This window comes from Myiozetetes cayanensis, unplaced genomic scaffold (assembly GCF_022539395.1).
Source record: "Myiozetetes cayanensis isolate MyiCay16 unplaced genomic scaffold, myiCay2020 scf22, whole genome shotgun sequence".
Lineage (NCBI taxonomy): Eukaryota > Metazoa > Chordata > Aves > Passeriformes > Tyrannidae > Myiozetetes > Myiozetetes cayanensis.
In genome coordinates, this window is record NW_026087434.1 from 10,536,988 (window position 1) to 10,554,717 (window position 17,730).

Here is a 17,730-nt window from a genome sequence, read left to right on the forward strand (position 1 = left end):
GGATTTTCAGCTCTGTGATGTTTTAAAACTGCCCTGAATTCTCACTGAAATAATCAAATAATCACGGAATCTTCTTGAGTTGGAGGGACCCACAAGGATCATCCAGTCCAACTCCTGGCCCTGCACAGGCACCCCAACAATCCCATCCTGTCCCTGAGAGCCTTGTCCAAACATTGTGTCAGCCTTGGGACCATGACCACTGCCCTGGGGACCCTGTTCATTGCCAGGGATTGAATTCCATGTGATGAGGGAACCCTTCAAAAAGAAGAAGTCATTTGAACTCCTGAGGGATGTGAATGCAAGATGCTTTCATAGCCTCACAGTGAAAATTCACACTCACAAAAAAGACAAAGAGACCAAATACATAGTAGTATACAGAGGTTTGTGTGTGTTTATAAAATACTTACAAACACATGTATTTTTCAATGTATGTTTAAACTAACATCATAAATTTACAACAAATCCATTCATTTCAGCAGGAAATGGGCTCATGATATACAGGATTTGCAAGAAATAACATATTGCTTTGTGTTTCCAGAGTAGAAGAACAAAATATGTGGATTTTATTGGTTTCAGTTTCCATTCTCTGTGAAGATCTCACCAGTGGTAATTTTTTCCCCTGGGCCTTGTCTCATAACACCCCCATGGCCTGGCTGCCTCTCCCCCCTGGCCCAGGGTGTGATCAGAGCAGCTCCACAGACACACATCCAGGGGAATTAATACTGTGGCACATCAAAGGGTCACAGCAGGCAGGGGGCTGTTGTTCTTCTCCGTGACAGAGAGAACAAAGCCCTTTGTGGAGCCCCAGCACTGCACAGTGCTCAGGAAAAGAATTGCAGTTTATTCTGAGGTTCACCTGAGGCTGCTGAGACTCTCTCCAGGTGATGGATGTGAGGCAGTTCTGCAGCCAGAGGTCCCTGTGTGTGTGAACAAGGACTCAGCTCTCAGAGGGGTCAGAGCATCACTCCTGTTCCACACAAACCTCCTCCCTCCCTGCACAGAAAGCTCCAGCCCAGGGCAGTGGCTGCAATAGTTGGTGGCAGAAGCTGGTGGGAACCAGAGTAGGACAAGGCTGTGCCGGTGCAGCCTCACCAGCAACACAAGATGAGAAGGATCTAAGGCTATTGGGGAGTGTCCAAAGGAGGGGTGAAGGGTCTGGAGGGGGGAAAACGAGGAGTGGCTGAGGGAGCTGGTGCTGTTCAGCTGGAGGAGGCTGAGGGCAAACTCAGCGGGGGCTGCAGCTCCTCCTGAGGGGCAGCTCCAATCTCTGCTCTGTGTGAGCTGGGAAAGGACTCAGGGAATGGCTGGAGCTGTGTCAGGGCAGGCTCAGGGTGGATCTCAGCAAAAGGTTCTTCCCCCAGAGGGTGGGGACACAGCCCACCAGAGAGAAAGTCACCTTAAAGGGCAGGAGACTCATCCTTGGAGACCCTCACCCCTCTGGAGACCCTCACCCTGCTGCTGAAGGCACGGGGGGCTGGAGAAAAAGGAGGTCTGGTGGGAGTTTTTTAATTCTTAGACAGCAGGAGCAGGGAGGTGAACTCAGGGTGATTTCCAAGGTAATGAACTTGCTCAGTGGTATCAGATAAGGATCTGATGACATCGAGTAAACAGCTTCCAGGACTGCAAGGAGCCTCACAAGCTCACTCCACTGAGAGTAATGAACTTGTGATAAAATGCTTTTACATCGTGGCAGCAGGTACTAAACTTGAGGAGAGCAGAGTGATTCATAGCCCTGAGTGCACCTGAGGATGAGAACAGCCTTCAGTGCAACAGAGAAGTCAGTCTGTTAATTGTCATCCTTGGCAAAAGCGGTAAAAGGAAAATAACAGCCACCCCTTGAGCTGACAGTGTTGTGGGTCTTTTAACAGCGATGGAGATGAATAAGGCAAGGCTTTACTGGGCTGGGGTTTTGCATTTAGAAATAACAATCCTGAGCCATGGAAAAAGGGTGAATATATCTCACACTGTGCAGGGATGGGAGGGCAGCTTTGCATCTGAAGAGCTGCAGCTGAGCTGCAAACTGAGCTCCAGGCTGAGCCAGGACAGCCAACACCAGCAGGTTCCTCAGGGACAGCCCTGCCCTGGGGTTGGGGGCTGCAGCCCTGTGGGCACAGTGCCCTCATCAGTGCCCTCTTTGCTGCCACCAGCCAGGAGAAGGGCAAGAGAGCAAACAGGGGCTCCCAGCTGAGACCAGCTTGGTGACAGGCCAGGGGAGATCACAGAATCCCAGAATGTGCTGAGTTGGAAGGGACCCACAAGGATCATCCAGTCTAACCCTCAGCCCTGCACAGAACCAGCCCCAAGAGTCACCCCCTGTGCCCCAGAGGATCATCCAAACCCTCCTGCAGCTCTGGCAGCCTTGGGGCTGTGCCCACTGCCCTGGGGAGCCTGTTCAGTGCCCAACCAGCCTGTGGGGGAAGAACCTTTTGCTGAGATCCACCCTGAGCCTGCCCTGACACAGCTCCAGCCATTCCCTCAGTTCCTAGAAATGAAGGCCAACTTCTGCCATGCGATTTGTACTCAGACATTTTTATTGTCTCCTTTTAATTTCTGACTCAGGTGCACTGTGGCTGCTGTCTGTGCCTTGGAGGTGATGTGAGAACCAGAATTACCAAGCTGGAATTTCCCTGGTACCTGCTGCTCCTGGCACGTGGCTGCTGGGAACATCCTCGCCACCCACAGAGCCAGTGGGAGGAACTGTAATTTCCCTGTGGGCTCAGCTTTGTGGAAAATCCACCCTCCCCTTCCCCACCTCTCTCCAAAACATGCTGTAGGCTGGGAAAATTATGAGGACAATCAAATGTGTTGCTCAATTATCCTGCATAGGAGCTGCTGTAATTCCAGCCCTCCCGTGTCCCACAGATCAGCACAGTGGGCATTGCACTTGCTGTGGAGAAAATTAGGGAATCACAGGAGGTGGAGGGACCAGCTTTTATTTAATCTAATGCTTGTTCTATCCCATTTTCTGCAGGCTCTTTGGATTTGCAGTGAGCAGGCAAGAGAGATCAGCTGGGTTTTTAAAGGCTTGCTGACACAACTCCTGATAAATAAAGATGAGCTTCTACAAGGAAATATTCCTGGGGAAACAAAGGAGGTGGTACCTTGGGACGGTTTGGGCAGGGACACAAGAGCAGGGAGAGGATGGCAGGGAAGAATTAACATGCAGGGCCTGAAATCGAATATTTCCAACCATAACAAGCAACAGGAAGGGTGTGCAGAGTGAAAATCAGTTTAAAATGTGCAGAGTGAAAATCAGTTTAAAGTGCAGACACAGAAAGGAGGTGAGCCCCTCACTCCAGGGGAAGGGTTTGATGTCTCTTGGGGCACAAAGCTGTTTGGTGGCTTCTTGTGTCACCCAGGGGAGGGTCCTGCTTCTGAGGGATTCAAAATGCTCCAGGCACGAAGCCCATTCGATGGCAGAGATCCCCCCACAGTGAGGGGGCACTGCCAGGGGCTGGTCTCTTGGTTGGCTTGGCTGTGTCTCATCCCACGTGCTCTGGATGACCAGTGGGTATTGTGGCATCCAGGGACTGAGGAGGGCCATTCCAAAGGGGATTTTCACTGGGCTTATTCCAGAGAACAACCAGTGGGTGTCTGAGGTGGGTCATGCAGATGATGGACGGCCCAGTTGTATCTGCTGACACGTTTGCTGAATGTCAGGAGATATCCTGGCATCAGGGGGAAGTTCTTCCCCTCAGGGCTCACTCTGTTCTTCTCTACCTGGGCCAAGTGGAAAATACAGGCCAGGCTGAGGATCATCTCAGCTGCAGGAAGGCCAAGGAATCATGAAGTCTGATTTCCTGGCCACAGTCAGTCCTGGCTCTGCAGCAGGAGGTCAGTTTTGGGGAGTCTCTCAGCCCTTGTGACTGTTCCCCATTACTCCTAAGTCCTGTGTTTCTCCTTTAGCCTGTGTTTGATTAAAACTGTAAACTTCCAGCTTGTCTGAGGTGTAAAGTCCTTTTTGAAGATCTCCAGGTCTCTGGTGAAACAGGTGGGTCTCGTGGGGTGTCCTGAGGTGGAGGTCTGGCAGCACAAGTGGTCTGAAATCTGGCACACAACGATGAGCTGGCTCTGTCCCCTCTGCTCAGAAATATGTACAGGGAAGGGTCTAGAGGAAGGGTCATCAAATCTGAGGATAGTCCCTCATTTTGAAGCCCCAGCACCCAAGAGAGACTGCTGATAACTGCAGTTCATTGAACATCACCTCTGTTCCACCTCATTTACTGTGTCCAGTTCTGGGCCCTCAGCTCAGGAAGGACATGGAGGGGCTGGAGCAGGTCCAGAGAAGGGCAACGAGGCTGGGGAAGGGTGTGGAGCACAAGTGCTGTGAGGAGAGGCTGAGGGAGCTGGGGGGGCTCAGCCTGGAGAGGAGGAGGCTCAGGGGGGACCTTCTCACTCTCTGCAACTCCCTGACAGGAGGGGGAGCCGGGGGGAGTCGGGCTCTGCTCCCAGGAACCAGCAGGAGGACAAGAGGGCCCAGCCTTGAGCTGCCCCAGGGCAGGTTTAGGTTGGACATTGGGAAGTTCTTCCCAGAGAGAGGGATCAGACACTGGAATGGGCTGCCCAGGGAGGGGGTGGAGTCCCCACCCCTGGAGTGTTTAAGGACAGACTGGATGTGGCATCAGTGCCATGGGCTGGGTGACAAGGTGGGGTTGGGTCATGGGTTGGACTGGATCATCTCAGAGGTCTTTTCCAACCTGGTTGATTCTGTGGTTTCATTTCCCAAATTTAGCCTTTCCAGTGACCACCACTTCTCTGCCCACTGCCAGACACCAGTGAATGGCAACCAGGGACCCCCATGGAGGGGCCTGAGTCACAGTCAGAGAGCTGTGGTGGGTCAGCCATGGATTCAATGGGTTTGGCATTATAGGATGTACTTCATAATCACAACTCTGCTTCTAAACGTCCTTTAAGGGCCAAGGGAACAATTTCTGATTTATGAAATAATATCTTTTCCTTTTCTAAAGTAAATATTTGGTGTGTGCTAAGGTTAACTCTAATTCATATCTTGCTGCAGGGGAAGTTCTGTAATAATGTCATTGTGTTTGTGATAACAGACAATAGCTTTGTTATCAGCTCTGGGAATTCAAGTACCAACCAGCGTTGCAGCAGAGAATCCCAAAGGAGAAGGGCAAGGGAAAAGGCTCCTGTTTATTACTGCTGGAACATTAGCAGCAGCTGGGTTAGGTCACCTAAAGAGTTCTGTGCTGGATGTTTTCTATCTGGTCATAACTTTTCAAAGCTTTGCAATTTTCTGCCTGTCATCACTGTTTCTTTATGTGTGATCCTGGCTGATCCCACCCATTTTTTTTTTTTTTCCTGTGAGAGAATATCTTAGGAGAAAACATCTCTCCTGCAGCCACTCTGGAACACATTTTATTGACCTCCCCTGGTCAGCAGAGCAGTGCTGGGCCACATCGATGGAAGGTGTCATTTACCTGCTCATGGAATCACACAATGACAGAATCCCTGAGGTTGGAAAAGCCCTCCCAGCCCATGGATCCCCCCTGTGCTCCATCCCCACCTTTTCCCCCAGCCCAGAGCACTGAGTGCCATGGCCAGACCTGCCTTGGACACCTCCAGGGTTGGGGACCTGCACTGTGTGGCAAGCTCGGAATTGTCTCTGCTGCTGCTCAGTTACTCCTCCTCCTCCTCTTTATTTTTATGTGAAAATTCCTACATCTTTCCCTTCTTTGAAACATCTCTTCTTTTTGAGATCATTCATCAGGAAAGAAAGGAACAAATGGGTTAAGCAGGGTTTGATGCAAGGAAGCAGGAGGTCAGTTTGGTTACTTAACAAAGACAGTTTCCTTCTGGCTTTGTCTGTGGTACAAAAACGTCCAGCTCTTTAAGTGTCTTTCATCAGGTGACCTCAAAGCACTTCACAGCTTTACAGAGCCCCTGCCATGGCCGTTGTCAAGGGTAGAAGAATCCACCACAGGCTTAATTTTAAATGCATCACTTCTCTGACTTTCTGATGACAGTCCCAACCTTCATCTTATTTTTCATGTCTCAGCTCAGCCCAGAGGAAGGCACTTTGTCTCTGTGAGTAAGTGTGGGATTGCTTGGGCTGTTTTTGAGTTATGGGGATCTGAGAAAGCAGAAATTCTGTGTTTCAGTTTCTTGGAAGGCTCCTCTAGAGCATTTATGTTGTTGTTGCTTATATGTCAGGAAAGTGCCTTGGAGCAGAGGCTTCCAACTTGCAGTCACTTATCTTCAGGAATAACTCACAGATGGGGTTGTTTTGCCTGTTGAAATGGATTGACTTTTTGCTGATTTTTTTTTTTTTTTTTTTTTTTGCAAAAAACTGGAAATGAAAACAGAGTCATTCTAGATGAACATCTGGGCAAACTGTTCATTGTGACTGAGATAATGAACATATGTTGTCCCTCTCTCTTAATTTGCATCACAGGAAAGCTCATGACTTGCTTAGTTATGCTCGGGACTAAAAGGCTGAGATTTGCCTCTTTCAGGAAAAGAAAAGTCACTCTTAGAATCACAGAATCATTGGGGTTGGAAAAGACCTCCGAGGTCACCAGGTCCAACCCAGCACCCCCACCATGGTCACCACTAAACCAGGTCCTCAAGTGGCACATCCACTTCCAGGGATGGTGACTCCACCACTTCCCTGTTCCAGTGCTTTAAGACCCTTTCCATGAAGACTTTTTTCCAAATATCTGATCTAAACCTCCCCTGGCACAACTTGAGGCTCTGTGCAGTGAGTCCTACTCACTGCAGCTCTTTTCAGGGCAGGGTTTCTGGTTTTATTCATTCCAGCAGGCAGTGATCTCTTTGGGAGGTACAACACCAGAACTGGACTCTTTGCCAGACACCAGAGACCATCAGTGTAGTGACAGGATGAGCATTAATGGGTTCAAACTGAGAGGGGAAGTTTAGGTGAGATATTGGGAAGAAATCCTTCCCTGTGAGGGTGGGCAGGCCCTGGCACAGGTTGCCCAGAGAAGCTGTGGCTGCCCCATCCCTGGAAGTGTCCAAGGCCAGGTTGGACGGGGCTTGGAGCAACCTGGGCTGGTGGAAGGTGTCCCTGCCCATGGCAGGGGGTGGAATGAGATGATCTTTAAGGTCTCTTCCCACCCAAACCATTCTGTGATTCCATGATTGTGTGCTCACCAGTGTTCAAGCAGCACGAGAGGTGATGGGATGTATTTTCAGCCCTGCCAGAGCTGTGCAGTCTGAGCAGCCTCTGAAGCACCTTTGGCATCTGGAGAGTGAAAATGCAGCACAAAAAGGTGGCACGACCAGAGAAATGCAAAGAGGAGAAGATGTTCTGCCTGGGGCACGGAAGGCAGGTGTGGAAGGAGCCAACACAGGCATTCAGAATCCCAGTCCAGTCCTTGCAGCAGCACCACACCTTTGGATTCAGCTGGAAATGAGGGAAAGGAAGGACACCACAGAGCACCACATCCTGCTCTGATGCTGAGCCTCTCCCAGCCAACAGGACTGGACCTGCTGGCATGTCCTGCCTTTGTGCCAGAGGTGTGCCTGGCACAAATGCCCCCTGCCCATGGCTGTGGTGACACCAGGACATGCAGAAGGAGCAGGGCCATTTGCCAGCTCTGCTAATGCTCTCAGTAACAGGAGGAGCAGGAGCCCTTGGTTCTGGACATGCTTATTTTGTCAAATCAGTTTGCAATGGTTGTTCCCTGCATGTCATTATTAATGGTCTAATGACATCCCCACCTTCTGCTTGTCCCTCTGCAGTCACACAGGTTGAATGCCAGAGGCTTCACCTTCCAGGAGGTAATTGCTCACTTGCCTCACTTGCTCACGTGCCTTTGGCAGGATTTATGTCACACAGTCACAGTTCTGTCAGTCCTGAGGGTGACAGGATGTGATTTTGTGACAGATCATCTCCCCTGTCTCCCACAGAGCACCTGCACTGTGTGTTGACATCTCTGTGGTGCAAAATCTCCCCTTCTGCCTTGGATGGACCTTGGACAGCCCCTCCCATCCTTCCCTGTGTTCATCCCTTCCCTGTTCCCATCCCCATCCCTTCCCTGTCCCATCCCTTCCCTGTGTCCATCCCTTCCCTGTGTCCATCCCTTGCTTGTATCCATCCCTTCCCTCTCCCATCCCTTCCCTGCCCCATCCCTTCCCTGCTCCATCCCTTCCCTGTTCCATCCCTTCCCTGTGTCATCCCTTCCCTGCCCCATCCCTTCCCTGTGTCCATCCCTTCCCTGCCCCATCCCTTCCCTGTTCCATCCCTTCCCTGTGTCATCCCTTCCCTGCCCCATCCCTTCCCTGTGTCCATCCCTTCCCTGCGTCATCCCTTCCCTGTTCCATCCCATCCCTGTGTCCATCCCTTCCCTGTCCCATTCCTTCCCTGTCCCAATCCCTTCCCTGCAGTGCTGGCAGGACCCAGGGCCGATGATCCCCGAGGCTTCTCCTCTCAGAGCCTGTGCAGCCTCAGCTGGCCCAGTGTCTGTGCTGTGTTTGATGTCCTTGCAGCCACCACAACGCTGTGGCCAGAGGGCTCAGGCTGCCCTGGATCCTTGCAGAGCAGGAACTGCTGAGCAAGCCCCAGCTGGAAAAGGGTTGAAACCTCCCGAGTCTCTCCCTCCACTCGTGTTCCAGCCTCCCCTCAGGCACTCCCAGCACGGATCTCTCCTGCCCCTGTTCTGCTTTCCTTTCTTCTTCCTCTCCTGGAAGCCTTTCCCCCTGCCTTGCTGGGTTTCAGGCCTGTCTGGATCAGCACAGGGCACAAATAACTCTGCTGAGCCTCCTGAGAGACCACCAGAAGAAACAAAGCCCAGTTTCCTGACGGATGCAGAGTTCCTTTCTCCTGCACACACCCATTCACAGTAGGAAAAAAAAACAACAAACACCCAAATAAACAGACTTTTTCATGGTTTGCAGAGCACTCCAAGTGATCAAACCCTACAGATGCTCCTGTTTCACAGGAAGCAGAGGCACACAATGGTTGAGGTTGGACAAGAGGACTGCGATGGCCCCGTCCAGTCAGGGTTCAAATGTCTCCGAGGATCAGCATATTAGATCCATAATTAGGAATAAGCAATCCTGGGGAAAACATGACAGCAAAAGTCAAAAATTACTCCTCAATAAAAATATTGCAACACCAGAAAACTGGGATTTAATGTTGCACTTAAAAGAAATTCAGACTTGTTAAGGGAAAAGAGGTTCATCCGAAAAGGTAAAATGAATTTAACTCTGCATTCAGTAGCTCATGATGGGAAAAAAACCCCACACTATTTATGTATGAAATTAATTCCAATTTAATTGCAAACATAGAAACTGCAAAAATACAAGTAAAGTGATTGACTCCAAAATGATGCTCATGGCCAGGTCTCTCTAGAGGGCAGAGATGCCTTTCTTAAATCATGTTCGGCCTCTTTTAGGACTAATGCTAAAGCTGCCTATGTTTTATATCAGCCCATTTTGCTTAAAATGCACCTTGGATAGAGTAGAAATTGCTAAAAAGACAATTATCTAGGTGCTGGTGAGACCATAATACACCTTTTCACAAGACAAACATTTCCCAAGTTACACATTAAGTTGCCACTGAAAAAAACCTCTCCACTGGCAGTGCTGGGATTGCCTGGGAGGGACCACGACTGAGGAGTGGGAAGTGTCCCAGGCCAGCCAGTGTCCTCCTGGAAGCCTTGGGGACAGTGGGTCTGGGTGTCCCCTTGGAGCTGGGCAGGGGGTCTGCAGGTGTGGGTGAGGCTCAGAACCCTTCAGCTACACTGGGGGCAGCTTTCCCACAATCCCAGACTGGTTTGGGTTGGAAGAGACCTTCAAGATCATCTCCTTCCACCCCCTGCCGTGGGCAGGGACACCTTCCACTAGCCCAGGTTATCTGAATGTTTTTAAAGCAGTGAAGTTCAGCTCAGGGCAGCATCTGCTGCTCTGCCCTCATGTCAAAGCTTCTCTGAGAAGAGGTTTTTGGACAGATCTGACTCCCCTCCACTGGATGCTTTTCCCCCTGTCCCCATTATGCCTTTCCCACGCTCTGCCTCATTGTGGTGGTCCAGCACGTCCATCTTTGCATCCTGAGCCCCCCCCCCCCAGCAGCACAGGGTGTTTTATTTTCCTCATCCCCGTGCAGGCTCAGTGTTCACCCTGAGGATGCCAGGCCATGGCTCCCACTGTTTGAGCAGCAGTGATGGAGCCCCGGAGGGGCCAGGGTATCTGCTGGGCAGCCCTTTGTGCAGGAACAGCCAGGCAGTGACTCAAAGCACCACTTACAGGTTTGGAGAGTGCTTGGACATCCTGCCTGGCAGGGCCATGGCAGGAGTTCAGGAATTCAGGCTCTGGACTTGCCCATCTCCTGGATGTGCCCAGGAGTGGCAGAGCTGTGGCACTGCCAGCCTTGCCCACAGGACACTGCCCAGCAGCCAGAGGCACAGGCTCCTCCCAGCCACGCTGGGAGCTCTTTGGCACTATTTCCTGGAGATTAGAGCAGCAGACAGCAGCCCTGATAACGAGCACACAGTGTTTGGTGTCCCGTGGCTGTGACTGCAGTGACAGCTCTCTGCTCTGAATGCCTTCAACACCCTGAGGTTTAGCTGAGCCCTGGCTCGTGCAAATCCAAGGACAGGGAGGGATTGATGGCGTGGAAATGGTTGATCTGGATGTCTCCCATCACCCACAGGGCCATCTGCACTTGGCTTCAGCAGCACTGTTTGCCCTGAGACAAAGCTGAGGGAGGCCATGGAGGACACTGCACCTCCACCCAGGTGTCAATGAGCAGCTCCCTCAGGAATCATTACCATGATTAAAGAGGATTTCCAAATGGTCCAGCCATGAGTCTGTGCATAGAACCAGCAGCTGGAGGAAACCTGGTGATCCAGGCTGTGGCAACACTCAGGTATTAAGAGAGGCAGCAAACAGCACCTGTAACCCGCTAAGAGAAGTCCCCAGTGTTGCCTCAAGGAGAGGATGTGCTGGGGCACAGGAGAGGGTGGAGAGGGCTGGGCCATGGAGGTGGGAAAGCAAAACACAGTCAAAAATGTTGACCTTGCCAGAGAAGTAAAAAAATAGTTTTTAAAAAATGACATTGTTGTGGAGGCTCATTTTTCTCCTCCCTTCACCACTGTGAGTGCAGGTAAAGCCAGAGCTTCAAACTGTCCCTGCTGCTGGGACAGCCAGAGATGGCTGGGTCTGCCCCCAGGGGCTGCTGTGATTCTCAGGCAGCTCTTCCTCCCAGCAGCTGCAAATGTGAAGGATCGTCCTAAAAAAAAAACAAAACCACCACAGGGGCTCATGATAAAAGCTTCGCTTCAGATTGTATCATGTACCAGCAAGAACTGTGGTTCCAGGCCACTGTCACGGTGACAGTCACGAGGGGTGATTGGCACAAAGTGCCAGCCTTCCCTTCCTTGGAGAGGGACATTACAGTAATGAGAAAATAAGAGATTTCAGCTGCCTTGCCCGGCTGAGCTCTCAGCCTGGATTACCTCAGGCACAGAGAAGAATGTCTTTAATATCATCACTGGAATATGACTCATCGGGGCTTTTTTGAACCTTTTTCTTTTCTTTTTTTTTTTTTTTTTAAAGGGAAAAAAAACATAATAAGAGATTCTGCTTTGTATTTTATCATCAGGAGAGAAATGGGTTGAAAGGTAATTGGATTCTGTTGCTTCCTAAACAGCTAAATATTTACATATAGGCTGGGCTATTAATCATGGCCCCATATGGCAGGAAAGCTTGGCAGAGCACTCTGGGGAGAGCTGCTGTGTGCAAGTGTGTTTGTCTCACAAATGTCTCCCTGACAGCTTCACTTTCATCACAATCAGCTGTGACACCATAATTACAGATTTGGGGAGGTTTGCAGCCTCCAAGTGATGGATTGTTTGATACACACAATTTAGAAGATAGATGTTCTCATTTAAACCAACTACTTAGTGAGGAATCTGGTTACACAGGGAGCAAAGTGGGAGCAGCCTGTGGCTGTGCTAGTGGCCAGGACTGAACCCCCACTGCCTTTTCAGCCTCCCAGGGGTCCTGGGCAGGTGGGATGGAGACATGAGTGTTGTTGCTGCACATTCAGCCTCTTCCCTTCTGTCTTCCCCTTGCTGGTGACCTGGGGCTTCACCCCACTGCTTCAGCTGAGTCCTTGACCCTACTGTTCATGGGCATTTACACTTTTGGTTCCCTGGAAACACTCACAGAGGCAAAGAATCCCAGAATGTGCTGAGCTGGAAGGAACTCACAAGGACCATCCAGTCCAACCCTCAGCCCTGCTCCCCAGGAGTCACCCCCTGTGCCCCAGAGGATCATCCAAACCCTCCTGCAGCTCTGGCAGCCTTGGGGCTGTGCCCACTGCCCTGGGGAGCCTGTTCAGTGCCCAACCAGCCTGTGGGGGAAGAACCTTTTGCTGAGCTCCACCCTGAGCCTGCCCTGACACAGCTCCAGCCATTCCCTGGGGGCTGTCCCTGCTCCCCCCAGAGCAGAGCTCAGTCCTGCCCCTGCTCTGCCCCTGACCAGGCAGTTGGAACTGCAGGGAGGTCTCCCCTCAGTCTCCTCTGCTCCAGCTGAACACACCAAGTGCCCTCAGTGTCCTCACACGCCTTCAAATCCAGGCCCTTCCCCATCCTCCTTCCCTCCTTTGGACACTCTCCAATGGCTCAATCTCTCCCTTCCATTGTGTCCCCCCAAACTGCCCCAACATTGAGGTGAGGCTGCCCCAGGGCAGAGCAGAGCGGGACAATCCCCTCCCTGGTGCCCCCAGGACAGGGATGTCCCTCCTGGCTGCCAGGGCACTGCTGACTCAGGGACAACTGGCACCACCAGCACCCCCAGGGCCCTTTCCTGGCACTGCTCTCCAGCCTCTCATTCCCAGTCTGTCCATCCATCCGGGGTTTCCCCATCCCAGGGGCAGGATCTGGCACTTCCCCTGGTTGAACTTCCTGTGGTTGGTGATAAGAGGAAAAGGGAAAGTTCCTCCTGCTGTGGTTATTGCTGCCACTGATTTACTGCTCTCAGCCCAGGCTGGCTCTGAGCTCTGCAAACCCCAGCACAGGTTGCCCTTCCCCAGCACAGTAAATCCCAGGGAGGGACAGGCTGGATGAGGCTTCATTCCATTTGCTCCATGTTTCCCAGCTGTCACTTTTATGGAGCAGTTGCACCCAGGGTCCAGTTCTTGTGTGTCAGGGTTGATCTTTTTTATGATCTCTTTTGTAGATCCCAGTAACTCATCCTGGCCCTCTCTGCCTTTTTCCATGCTGGTCTGTATTTACAGCATCCCTCTCTTGCTGAACAAAACCTGGAGATTGTTATTTTGCTGTATTTTCAATCTGTTTTGTGCCCTTCTGGTTCTGCAGCTTCTCTCTAACAAAGCAGACAAGAATCCTTGACCTGGAATAATGTCACATTTCCCACCGAGTGCCACCTGACACATCTTGTTCTTCTCCAGAGTGCTCTGATCGCTGGAACAAACCATTAACCGGATCCTTGTGTTCTCACCATCTCTTCAGGATCTTTTCTTCACTCTCACTCCTTCAGATCCATGAGGTTTGTGCTGCTTCCTTCCCAGTGGCCCCTGGGAGGGAGGAAGGACAGAGAACAACCCCTCCCAGCCCAGCCAGGAGCTGAGCAAAGAGGGCAAGTTGGTGACAATGAGGAGCTGGGGCTGAGCCCTGGCAAGGTCTGGGACCTTCCTGGGGTGCAAATACAACATTTATGCTCAGTTTGGTCCTTGTTCCAGCTCCTAAAAGGGGATGGGGCTCTTCTGAGGGTCCTTTAACCCTTCTCCATCAAATCCTGACCGAGAGCTGCGGGATCCCTGGTCTGAGCTGATCTTCCACACTAAGGGCTGCTCCCAGCTCCTTCCCTGAGTACAAAACAGAGTTTGTTCCTTCTCCTAAGCATTTGTGCAGCCCTGGGAGGAGCCAGGGTGAGGTCCCACCTTTGCAGTGCCCGTGTGGTGACAGGACCACCTGGGACTGGTGAATTCTTCAGTCCTACAAGTCACATCTGTTTGGGGGAGGGGGGTAAATTGTGCTTGAACATGAAATTCCAATTGTTATATTCATGAATTCACCAAGTCCTTTTTCTTGGACACCAAGACAGACAACACAGCAAAGGTCACCCCTCTGTTTTGAGTCCCAGGATCTTTCCAGGCACCACATATTCCCAGATCTGTCTTTCCCCTCAGGTTTGTGCTGCCACTGCCATGGGCTGTGTCTGGCTCTTCCTTTCTGCAATATCCTGCTGTGTGGTCTCACCCCCATCTGCCCCCACACACACCTGGGGATGGAGCATCCCAGAAATCCCACCTTCACCCACTGGAAGTCCTGAGAGACCCTGAAGCTTCTTTTGCTCTCATACTGATTTGGGAAGAATTTCTCCTCCCCACAAACCCAGTGCAACCTGAATAAATGGCAGAGCTCCAACAATCTCTGTCTCAACAAACCTTAACCCGGTCCGTGATCCTTGAATTAACATCACTGTGGACAGGGAAATGCTGACGGGAAGTAAAGGCTCTCCACTTCAGCATGTTCTTCTCAGGATTAATTAAAGACAATTTTAGCATCTTCCATCAGCAAATCCCTGCCTTAACTGTTTTAATTTTGTTGATGAAGTGCAAAGACTTGTGAAATTTACTTTGCAGGACAGTTAATTTGAAATAAAATTAGTAGCTAGTGTTTATGCTCGAAATGGGCCACTCAGGGAACCTCTCCCAAAATGGAAGGAAAAGGTAGAGGGAGGCTTTTAACCTTCTTTCTGTGTAACACTTGCCTGAGACTTGAAGGGTAAATTTTAATTAAGCTAGATGGACAGAAACGATTGGCAGAAACTAAGGAAAACTTGGGTTTTATAGAAATCTTTTTGTCTGCACTGGGATGGGCAGGTGCAGCCCAAAGCTTTGGGTGGGGATGAAAGTCCTCTGCTCCCTGGAGCTGCTGCTCTGCTTTAGTTGGGGTTGTATATGAGATGCCCTTCATCCTGCACGTGAGCAACTGGGGCTCCTGCCCAGGGAAATGATTCCCTCTGGCTCAGGCAGGGCTTGGATCAGACCAAGGAGGTGTTTGCAGTGCTGCAAATATTCAGAGAGGGGGAAAGAATCACAGAAACATGGAATGGTTTGGGTTGGAAAGGACCTCAAAGCTCATCTCATTCCATCCCCTGCCATGAGCAGGGACACCTTCCACCAGCCCAGGTTGCTCCAAGCCCCATCCAACCTGGCCTGGGACACTTGCAGGGATCCACGGGCAGCCACAACTTCTCTGGGCAACCTGTGCCAGGGCCTCCCCATTCTCACAGGGAGGAATTTCTTCCCAGTATCCCACCTAACCCTGCCCTCTGGCAATTTGAAGCCATTCCCCCTTGTCCTGTCACTCCAGGCCCCTGGAAATAGTCTCTCTCCACTTTACTTGTAGCCCCTTCGGGTGCCAAAAGGCCACAATCAGATCACCCCAAAGCTTCTCTCCTCCAGGCTGAACAATCCAAACTCTCTCTCCTTTCCTCCCAGCAGAGCTGCTCCATCCTCTGATCCTCTTGGTGCCTCCTCTGGACTCTTTCCAGCAGCTCCCTGTCCTTGCTGTGCTGTTCCCCAGAGCAGAGCTCAGTCCTGCCCCTGCTCTGCCCCTGCCCAGGCAGTTGGAACTGCAGGGAGGTCTCCCCTCAGTCTCCTCTTCTCCAGCTGAACACACCAAGTGCCCTCAGTGTCCTCACACGCCTTCAAATCCAGGCCCTTCCCCATCCTCGTTGCCCTCATGGCACAGAGCCACCGAATCTCGAAGGTGGGAAAAGCCCTCCAAGATCAAGCCAAGCCTTCGACCAATGCCCCCATTGCCAATCCCTCCTTTTGCCAAACCTTTTGTGCTTTTAACCTCCTCACTGAGCCTTCTGCTGCCAGGAAGGAGCTTCTCCATGTCCCCAGCAGAGCTTTGGACATTGTGACAACAGTTTTGCAGAACGTGGTCACAGCTTGCACATTCCTTCAGTCCCACTTGCCCCCTCCAGTCCTTCATTCCTATATTCCTAATTCCAGGGGCTGCAGTGAAGCTACTTTGGATTTACACCATCTCAGAGGGGAGGAAATAATAAAAGTGAAGTCCAAAGTCAGTTAATGATTTCTCTGTAGCTCTTACAGAATTGCCTTTGTAATTAGATGCTGAAATAGCCCCTGGACATGGAAACTGGGTTTTTAAACTTATCTGGAGGTCTCAAAATGTACCTGGGGATTTTCAAAGCATTTCACTCTCTGTAAATTCCAGACATGATCAGAAACGGCTTTTTAGTGCTGTAAGATTGTCATTTTGCGATTGTGGGGATCAGTTTGAAAAACTGAATAAATATTATGTGTAAAAAAAAAAAATCACGTGTATGCATGAGGATGTGTGTGCTAACCAGGATTTTTACCTCTATGCATTAATCTAAGGGAAGAAAAAATATTCATCATTCCTACTGAGGAACAGAATTTCTAAAGCAAAGACCTCCCCAGGCTGAACTTTGCAATAGTCTTTGAGCTCAATTTATCATCTGGCTGGCAAAATGTAGCTTGTTTTTCTGCAAAAATTCCAGGTGAGACAACAAAAATAAGGTGGCTTTTTTTTTTCCCCTTCTCTTTAGAAACCTCAAGGCAAATATGATTTAGTGGTGGTGATATTTGTTCTTGACAGAGCTCATGCTTTGGTAGCCTTTCCCTTGACCCCTTTAGGCATCATAGCCAAAAGTATTTAAAAGTGCAATTTATGATGTGTTCTGTGCTACTTTCCCAGATGTATCTCAGAATTAGGGAGAAAAATACCTCACTGAAGCCTTTCAGCTGCCTGTCCCAGTCCTGGCCAGCTGAGGGACCTGCTCTTGGTCTGAGAGAGGCAGGATAGAAGGATGCCAGGCTGTTACCCATGTGGGATGGCCTTGCAGCAGAGAAACCATTGCCAGCATCAAAGCAAAGGCCAAGTTAAGTGCAAGAATCCTGGAATGATTTGGGTTGGAGAGACCTCAAAGAGAGACCTCCTTTCCCCCCTGCCATGGGCAGGAACACCTTCCACTAACCCAGATTGCTCCAACCTGGCCTTGGACACTTTCAGGGATGGGGAGTCACTGGAGGCACTGAGGGTGGGAAATGCCCTGACTGAGAGGGCACCAGGCCAGAGCCAGCAGCTCAAGGTTGGGTTTAGAGTCCAACAAAGACACCTTCAGGCTGCATTTCAATTCCTGGCTTTGCCTCATGCGTGTCCTTGGACTCTGCGCCTTGAGTTTCTCTCTGTAAAATGGAGATGCCTTTAATCCCTGACCACAGGGCTGTGTTAGGAGAACAAATCTATTGATGATTAGAAAGTGTTCAGGTAACTATAGCAACAGTGGGCAGGAGTTACCTCGGGTAGATATTCTGCCTTTTTGCATCTCACAAGAGGAGAAGACACACAAAGTGCCTGAACGTGCCTGGAAACTTCCCCAGGCACCCTGAGCTGACTCACCACTTTCCAGCCCCTGCTCCCCCTGAGTTATTCCAGGAAGGTTGGTCGTGTTGGGATTGAAGAGATGGAGTAAATTTTTTAAAAGCACCTTGCTTTATTGCTTGCTGGACAGATTATCCCCAACACCACGGCTCCAGCTTGGAAACAGGCCATTATGTTTTATGGCAATAAAGCAGAAAGCTGAAACATAGAATTTATTGCCATGAGCTAATGAAGTGAGGGGATGAATGTTCAGGGTAACACTTCTTCTGCACCACACAGCAGCTCTGAGTGCCCTCCCCACCTCCTTGCAGGGTGGTTATATGATGCAGAAGCCCTG